The 9740-nt window shown below is 40.1% G+C and overlaps 1 protein-coding gene across 6 annotated transcripts in view; it reads right to left on the bottom strand.

Annotated features, from left to right (window-relative positions):
- LOC135225721 (uncharacterized) overlaps positions 1 to 517 on the bottom strand; it is a 63092-nt gene extending 62575 nt beyond the window's left edge. The window contains exon 1 of one of the 6 annotated variants that reach the window (XM_064265090.1): positions 1 to 517. This exon is cut by the window's left edge and continues 59 nt beyond it. The gene's annotated coding sequence lies outside the window, so the exon portion shown is untranslated. The other 5 variants (XM_064265089.1, XM_064265094.1, XM_064265093.1 and 2 more) reach the window with 5 other exon arrangements.
- Between the last annotated feature and the right edge of the window lie 9223 nt (positions 518 to 9740).

Here is a 9740-nt window from a genome sequence, read left to right as displayed (position 1 = left end):
CAACGTGAGTTACTAAAATGCGCTGTAGGTAGGTACTTCTATCAATCTTCAAGCGAAGATTTCCCTTTATATTGTTCCAAGCAGTACTAGCAGCCTGTAAGTTGATCTTATTAATTTTTCTTTTGGCTCGTACAGTGTGTCTCGGGTCTCTGACAGCCGATTTCACAGTTCACACAACGGACCGACCACCAGTAGTCGCAAGGTGGGACTGCGATGCCCACTAATTTCGGTCCATTTACGAGACCTTGCTTCGGGATAGTACTGGGATTCTGTTGCGACTTGCTGGGAGGAGCGTCTACGAGGTGCCAGTTATTGCATTTCTCGCTTGATGAATACCAATTTTCATATACATTTGTCGACTCAGCGATGTGTAAGCTACCGAAAAGTGACATCTTGTTGATAACAAATGTACCTCTTCCAGTTTTCAACTGCGAGGTTAATAGGATTTTCATTAAAATAAAACATGTTTATACCGTGAAGCATCCACGCGGGGAGACACCTCACGTCATCGAAACGTCACAATCCAACCACTGTGACCACCTTTTCCGCCTTGTGATAACTTCCTACGGCTAATGCTTTCTTGACACACAATATCTTGCAGGCGAGGAAGTTACAGTAACCATGAGGATACAATCTGGGAAACACTGGCCCAGCGGCGTGTGACTTCGGACATACGTTCGCACTACGTAAAGTAAATGAAGGCCTCTACCCATCAGGAAGACAATGCAAGCGCCACATTAGAAATTCAAATCTCAGCGACGTGATACGACCAGCAACCCACTGAATCTAGATTTTATCGATGAGACTAGCTTCTTTGCACAGTGCGCAAAATAAAACAGTTTAAAGTCTAAGGAAAAAGAACCCTTTAAACATCAGGCACAGCCGACCACTCCTTACTTTTATGTAGAATTTGTTGTTCTTGAATCTTCGTTGTTGAACAAAGATACTTTTTTGAACCAGTGACATAAAGAAGCTTAAAATTATTATTATTATTATTATTATTATTATTATTTTTTTTTTTTTTTTTTTTTTTTTGCTCTATCACAGTCCTCCAATTCGACTGGGTGGTATTTATAGTGTGGGGTTCCGGGTTGCATCCTGCCTCCTTAGGAGTCCATCACTTTTCTTACTATGTGTGCCGTTTCTAGGATGACACTCTTCTGCATGAGTCCTGGAGCTACTTCAGCCTCTAGTTTCTCTAGATTCCTTTTCAGGGATCTTGGGATCGTGCCTAGTGCTCCTATGATTATGGGTACGATTTCCACTGGCATATCCCATATCCTTCTTATTTCTATTTTCAGATCTTGATACTTATCCATTTTTTCCCTCTCTTTCTCTTCAACTCTGGTGTCCCATGGTATTGCGACATCAATGAGTGATACTTTCTTCTTGACTTTGTCAATCAACGTCACGTCTGGTCTGTTTGCACGTATCACCCTATCCGTTCTGATACCACAGTCCCAGAGGATCTTTGCCTGATCGTTTTCTATCACTCCTTCAGGTTGGTGCTCGTACCACTTATTACTGCAAGGTAGCTGATGTTTCTTGCACAGGCTCCAGTGGAGGGCTTTTGCTACTGAATCATGCCTCTTTTTGTACTGGTTCTGTGCAAGTGCCGGGCATTCACTTGCTATGTGGTTTATGGTTTCATTTTTCGTATTGCACTTCCTACATATGGGAGAGATGTTATTTCCGTCTATCGTTCTTTGAACATACCTGGTTCTTAGGGCCTGATCTTGCCGCTGTTATCATTCCTTCAGTTTCCTTCTTTAGCTCTCCCCTCTGTAGCCATTGCCATTGTCATCGCTGGCTAGTTCTTTAGTCTGTCTCATGTATTGTCCGTGCATTGGTTTGTTGTGCCAGTCCTCTGTTCTGTCTGTCTTTCTCCTGTCTCTGTATATTTCTGGGTCTTCGTCTACTTTTATCAGTCCTTCTTCCCATGCACTCTTTAGCCACTCATCTTCACTGGTTTTCAGATATTGCCCCAGTGCTCTGTTCTCGATGTTTACGCAGTCCTCTATACTTAGTAGTCCTCTCCTTCCTTTCGTGTTATGTATAGTCTGTCCGTATTTGCTCTTGGGTGTAGTGCTTTGTGTATTGTCATATGTTTCCTGGTTTTCTGATCTATGCTGCGGAGTTCTGCCTTCGTCCATTCCACTATTCCTGCGCTGTATCTGATTACTGGCACTGCCCATGTGTTTATGGCTTTTATCATATTTCCGGCGTTGAGTTTTGACTTGAGTATCGCCTTGAGTCTCTGCATATATTCTTTCCTGGTCGTGTCCTTCATCTCTTGGTGTTTTATATCCCCTCCTTCCATTATTCCCAGGTATTTGTATCCTGTCTCATCTATGTGTTTGATGTTGCTCCCATCTGGTAGCTTTATCCCTTCAGTTCTCGTTACTTTGCCTTTTTGTATGTTGACTAAGGAGCGCAATTTTTCTATTCCAAACTCCATCCTGATGTCCCCAGATACAATCCTTACAGTCTGGATTAGGGTATCTATTTCCTTGATGCTCTTACCATACAGCTTGATGTCGTCCATGAACATCAGATGGTTGATTCTGTTGCCTCTTTTCTTGAGTTGGTACCCGGCATCCATCTTCTGTAGTACTTTTGTCATGGGAATCATGGCTACTACGAAGAGTAGTGGGGACAGTGAGTCGCCCTGGAAGATCCCTCTCCTGATATTAACCTCTGCTAGTCTTATTCCAGAGCTTGTAAGTATTGTATTCCAGTTGCGCATTGTATTTTTGAGGAAGCTGATGGTGTTTTCCTCTGCCCCATATATTTTCAGGCATTCTATTATTATTATTATTATTATTATTATTATTATTATTATTATTATTATTATTATTATTATTTGCTATGTAAAGAGTCACATTTTAGGCCGTTCGACTACAGATTCATCCTGAACTCTGCGGTGAATTGATGGATACATATATATGTATACCAAGTACCAGCCGATGTATATATGGATGCTGACGTAGATGTAAATTACGTAGGACTTTATAGATTATGCAGTTATAACAATGGTGAATGTTAATAAGGATGTTTTTGAGGACAGTAATTGTTTTGAATTATTGTGCAGTTGTAAACACTATTGTGCATGATGAAATTACACCCTTGGTTTCCCAGAACTATTTAAAGTCTTGCCTATGCAAGCTCTGACTTGCTATGTTGGGTATTGCACTGCCATCGTGATTGGGCATAATCGCCAAGTTAGAAGATAATAATAAAGTATTTCATAAGAACTAAAGCTTGAATTTGATATGTCACGGTTCAGGGGCACAGAGGAAGAAAAGGACTCAAGGCTTAAGAAGTTTAGCAACGGTTACAGTACATTAAAATCAGACAAGAGGCTTTGAACACATAGGAGAAATCATGTCTAATCTAAACCACCTTATGAATAAATCGTCTAATTCTGAAAACCCCTATCACGACCTTTTGTGAGAATTTGAGAAGTACAAAATGACTGACAGTGGATCGCGATTAATTAAGCACGAGTATTATTAACGTAAAGATTTAAATCTTTTCCACGTCGTCTATATTAAACTGATACTAACGTTAAACTTTACCAAGGTCAACAACACCTGTTTCAATTCCTCGCGTTAGGTTTCTTGTATCTTCAACTAAGGTGCCATATAGACTTGCTTAAAATAACATAATAAAGATACGTTATGAACTCTGAAATTAGATATGAAGATACAGCTTTTATAAAATAACAAAATTAATATATATATATATAATATATATATATATATATATATAATATATATATAATATAATTTATATATAGATAATATATATATATATATATATATATATATATATATATCTTGAACAATTCGGGAGAATTAAAATGAGTGAACCACGGTTTCCCAGTGTCGACTCTTGATTCAACTCCAACTAAAACTGGAATTTTATCTCGGCTTCTGTTCCCTAAACATTAGTAAAATTTCGTGTGATTTACGCCCTGCTCTTTCCCACTCTTTTTTTTATTATTAATTTTGTTGAAAGAACAAAAAATTAAAAAACATTTTCTATTTCTCCAGCTAACAAGTCAGATTCGAAAATACATTTAACTTCATCAATTACTTGACGAACTGACCATCCCAGTGATCAAATGGAAAAGAAAAAGCTTATATTATCTCAGCCGTGTCAAGAGAAATGTAACTCAAATACTCTTCGAAACTCGTCGTTCACCTTGACATATAATGCGAGGAATGCAAGGATGCCCTTTGTTTTAATAACGCTCTCAGCCGCCACTTCTGGCTCGGCGCGTTTCCTTCTGCAGCATTAGACCGAGTCCTTTCGTAAATAAGCAAATGCGGTCACCACAAGAGGACAAGAAGAGAAATCAATAAAGAAATGACCAAGAGAAGGTTTTAAAAGAATTAGTCATATACGTTAGTGATAACTGAAGGCTTGAAGAGGGAGAGAAAATATCCCCGACCGACGTCAGGGTACATTCCCTAAATAGAAGCGATGCTCGTATCAAGGAATTTTCCTACAATGCTTCGGTGTTACGAATGAGTCTAGCATGGTCTAACCCGCCTTATCTCTCTCTCTCTCTCTCTCTCTCTCTCTCTCTCTCTCTTTCCGTATACTCGTTCATAAATATGTGGGTGTGTATGTCTACGATGTTACTTAAACATATTACTGTTTTAAAATACTTTTTAAAAAAGAAATAAACCACTTCCTTTCATACGTGTGCATCTAGAGAAAAACTAGAGTATTCTCTGCTACAGTCATTCTTTAACTGATAAACTAAGGATGAAATCCGACTACAGAAAACTTCCCAAACTTCCACAACCTTAACCGCTGAATTCACTGACACTGGCGATTCATTCCTGTGAACAAAACAATTCAAGATGTTGGTGCATCCCTTCATTAGGCTAACCTTTCCATCATGGCGTATTATACGTTTCTCACGATTTTAATCTGCCTTACATCACGCACACTATGAAAGCAATTCAGCTTCAACCATCTTTTACGGTCAACAAGCACTCTTTGCCATCCTAAACCAACGCCTCTTTACGTTCATTCATACCTCATTGTCTTTCTCTTACATTTGAATTTCTCCAGAATTTTCCGTAATAATCACTTGATCTGGAACTCCGCATCTTCGTTTCATAAGCGCACATTGCTCTCTTTCTGCGTCAATCCTTCCGTCATCTGTTTTACACCCTTAATGGAAATTTTAAGCCCGCCACTAACGTTCAGTTATGCCTGCGAAGTTATAACTGCACAATCGGCTTGTGCAGTTATAACTGGACGCTAGTGGCGGGCTTTATCATATATCCAGGTATATAAAATGATATGCCCCATATAATATAATATGTGTATAAAATTATTTACAAAAATAGCCTTTCCATACCCGAGAGAGGCCCCTTTACTGAGAAAGGCAAAAGTTCCACTGCATCATTCAACTCTTAGAAGTTGCACCACATATCAAGTTATATTTTCTGAGTCAGTACAAGCGGGCTCCTCGACCTTTTGATAAGAGTGTCATCATAGTGAAAAGTGTAGTGTCACCAGTGAAGTTTCTCTGACATGCAGTAGTTCATATCTTGACAAGAACATCCCTGAGTGTGATTATAAGTTACTGTGCCGAAATATAATCATGCTGGCGTCGATGTGACGTGGCGTTGCAACTAGTACAAAATGCGCCGAAGATTCTTCGGCGCAATCGAGTTTTCTGTAGAGCGTCTAATGCTGTATGAAACTCTCAGCCGAGGCCAATGAAACTTTCACCCACAGCCCGGTGCTAACCTATCTTGTTGGCAACTATAGCGGTACCGGACGCACGATCGTGGCTCATTTTAACCTTGAATAAACTAAAAGCTACGAAGGCTAGACGGCTGCAATTTGGTATGCTTGATGGTTGGAAGGTGTAGGATCAACATAATAATTTGCGGACCTCTAGCCTCTGTAGTTTTTAAGATCTGAGGGCGGACAGAAAAAAGTGGGGACGGACAGACAAAACCATCTTAATGGTTTTACAGAAAACTGAAAAAGGTTAATGCAAAGCCCTCATGTGAAGATGCCATCAAGGGTAGTAAAGAAAAAAAAAACATGGTTTTATTAGAGAATTCTTCCACCAACAACTGCTGTTCCAAGGTTTCTTAGTTTCTTATATCAACAACCGTTGGATACAGCAACAACAGCGCTCGCAACGAGATCAACTAACGCCGTCGAGAATATTTGACGACAGTTATCCCCATACAGGTTTATATGCTGTCGGCATAATTTATGGAAAGTATTCGGATTTTACCACTTGGTCAATTATCCAATAACGGCGAAGTTAAACGAACACTTTTAAAGAATGGAAGAATACAGAATTTAAGCCAAAGGCGAAGCGCTGAAACCTATGAGGTCACTCAGCGCTGAAACGGAAATTGACACAAGAGGATGTACCAGCAGGGGGGCCTTCAGTTGCACTATGAAACAATTTTCAGAGAGGCTCAGATAGAAGAAAATACAATTGGAGGTACAGTAAAAGGAATGAAAGAGGTTGCAGCTAAGGGCACCGAAGGGATGCTACAAAGACCCTTTAAATGCCTACAGTGCACCTCACTGACGGCACTACCGGCCCTACGGGGGAAACACATTTATAAGGCGTGACTCGACGACTGCCCCAGAAACAACGCCCTTGGGGGCCAGTCCCCTGACCCAGTAAGGATCTGGATATGCTCACTTATTTATTGCATATGGCTCATGGGCACATGACTCATAGGAATCTATTCATACTCCTACAAATAAAAGCCTGGAAAATTTGTATCTTTCCCAGATAGCGACCCCCGGCAAAGTTCGAGAGTCGTTATCTGGGACTAATATTTCTTGGGTGCCATTACCTTTTTGATATTTACAATCTTTTGTTTATGTTTTTACGGTCATCCCCAACGGGCTTGTACTATACACACCGCAAAGGTGGGTAATATCAGGTTAAAAACCCTTGGGGGTCACTCACTACCTGGGAAAGATCCGGAAATTTTCGTTAACTAAGAAGGAAATATCCCCAAGAACCAAAGATCAGCTCAGAAACAAAAGCTGCAGACATGGTCGCAATCTTCCGATGCCGGCTTCCAGACCGCATCTGTAGCGAAGAAGATTAGGCACCTGGAAGGCAGTTTGGGCTAGTAAGCTCACGGATGTGGGAAAATCTTGCTATTCTTCAATACTGGAAAAGATGACGCCTAAATAATGGAATACGAGAGGAAGCATTAATAATCGCTCCAGATCATTAACAGAATAAAGCATAGGCACCGATTGTAATCTTCATGATCATAAGAATGCATGAAGCATAAATGGAGTTGGAATTTGCGCTTTGTATTTGCAAAAATTCCTGAAAGGTCTGTTCTAAGAAATGCGCGTTTAAGCCATATTTATAGAAGAGAACATGTTTTTCACTGCATTGCAACGCCAGGTTGTACTATATCACCAATTTGATTATTATCGTCATTATTATTATTATTATTAGCCAGGATGTGCTCACACATCTATGAAAGAATCCTGAATGGCCATTAACTTGCTAAGCAAGTCTCGTTACAATAAAGGCCCCATATTTGATCAAATTAGAACAGTAAAATGTCTAGACAATAAAGTCCCCATTTCTGATGAAATCAGAATAGCAAAATGTCTCTCTACAATAAAGTCCCATATTTAATGAAATGAGAACAGCAAAATCAAGAGAAATTTATTAAAACACCGGCAAGTGAGTCATCATTCCGTAAAAGAGGATATCTATCCCACCATATTTTTGCAAAAATGCACCTTGCTTATGATCGCCATCCCAAATATTTAGCGGACGGAAAAACGCGCCAGTCTGGGCTGGAATCGTCATCACCCTCAAACTTGTTTCCGCCTTTTATCCCGTCTGATTCACTTCGCCGAATTTCGATAAAAGGAAGAGAGAGAGAGAGAGAATGATCCATCCCTCGCCCATTGCATAGCCTGCATTCACCGTAACCACTGTGACGTTACGTCTTTAGCAAACTTTTTTTTTTTTCTGCCGGCGGACTGTTGTTGTTTTCGGACGGGAAGGCGAACCAGATAGACGCTGGAAGCCTGGAACGCGGAACAAGGCATCTGGAGTTCGAGTCATTAAAATGCTGCTTTACTCTTCTCTCCTCCTCCTTCCAGAAGGAGAAGTGAAGTAGGTTTTATCCTCTCAACCGTCGTCTTCCTTTCTTCTTTCCTCCCTTGCGGTGTCTCCACTAAAAATAGGAAAATGGCCTCGGTTGCATTCCCTACTGCGATTTATTACTATGCAATTTCACCGATTGAAAGTGATTTTTTTCTTTTTTGAAAGAGCTTTTGTTTTTTGTTTTTATTTACTTATTTTTTTAAAGAGCTTTTGTTTTTCTTTTCATTTATTTTTTGGAAGAGAGCTTTCGTTTTTCTTTTTTTTAGTGTCTTTCATCTTTCTTGCAACACAAAGAACGTCTTATAGACTCGCTTAAACTTGAAAAGGCGACGGAAAATAATTTATAGGTTACTTTGGAGAGAGAGAGAGAGAGAGAGAGAGAGAGAGAGAGAGAGAGAGAGAGAGAGAGAGAGAGAACCGACGGAATTTGCATCGAAAAACGTGTCAGCCTTTCGTAATCTGGTCTGCTTATATCGCTTCCATTGTAGTTACAGTAACATCATGCGTTTCATCTCACCTTTGACCTCACTTCTGCCGGAGATTAAGCCTGTCGCTAATAAAATGCTCAGCCATGTTACTTTGGTTGTAACCTTCGCGTCTGTTGTAGTTGATGCAATAGTCGGCCGTTCCTTCCCTTCCCAGTACAGGTTGCAGCCCTTCTGTTCATCTCGGTGAGCGGCATCACACCAACCCTTTTGTTCTCCACAGGAGTCTGCCCCTTGCAGGGTCATTTTAATGGGGTCATACTAATCAAAATCTGCCGAATTAACTCTCGTGCTCGTTGCGTAGCTCCAGCTCACCGGCCCCAGTCCAGTGTAAAGGACATTCCTAATGTTTTCGAATGATTTAGCTGCAACTCCTTTCGTTCCTTTTACTGTGCCTCCTTTCATATTCTCTTTCTTCCATCTTACTCTTCACCCTCTTCTGACAATTGATTCATAGTGCAACTGCGAGATTTGCCTCTAGTCACACCTTTCAAACCTTTTACTGTCCATTTCTGTTTCAGCGCTGAATGACCTCATAGGTCCCAGTGCTTGGCATTTGGCCTAAAATCTATAATCAGTTCAATTCAATAACCAGTATGCAGTTTTCATTTATATTCGTCTCATGATAAAAGTCTATCTTAGTTTGAGCAGACCACTGAGCTGATTAACAGCTCTCTTAGGGCTGGCCCGAATAATTAGATATTTTTACGTGGCTAGGAACCAATTGGTTACCTAGCAACGGGACCTACAGCTTATTGTGGGATCTGAACCACATCATACCGAGAAATTAATTTCTAATCACCAGAAACAAACTCCTCTGATTCCACGTTGGCAGAATGGGGAATCAAACTCGAGACAAACGTCTCATGATAACTTCAACTTGTAATTATAGGCCTAGATAAAATTTTTATTGCATTATCAATTCAAATGAAATTGTTTTTTTAATGAATTTGCACCGACAAAGACGAAATGGTGTCCAAAAAGCAACGCTAAAGAAAGTGAACAAATAATCTATATAATGGCATCTATTTACACCAAGATTTGTGAGCCACAAGTTAATAACTGTTTCACAACTACAAAAAGAAGACGTGAACGCAATGAAATCA

This window comes from Macrobrachium nipponense, chromosome 13 (assembly GCF_015104395.2).
Source record: "Macrobrachium nipponense isolate FS-2020 chromosome 13, ASM1510439v2, whole genome shotgun sequence".
NCBI lineage: Eukaryota > Metazoa > Arthropoda > Malacostraca > Decapoda > Palaemonidae > Macrobrachium > Macrobrachium nipponense.
The sequence above is the reverse complement of the archived record's forward strand: the minus strand, read 5'-3'. Positions and strand labels throughout refer to the sequence as shown.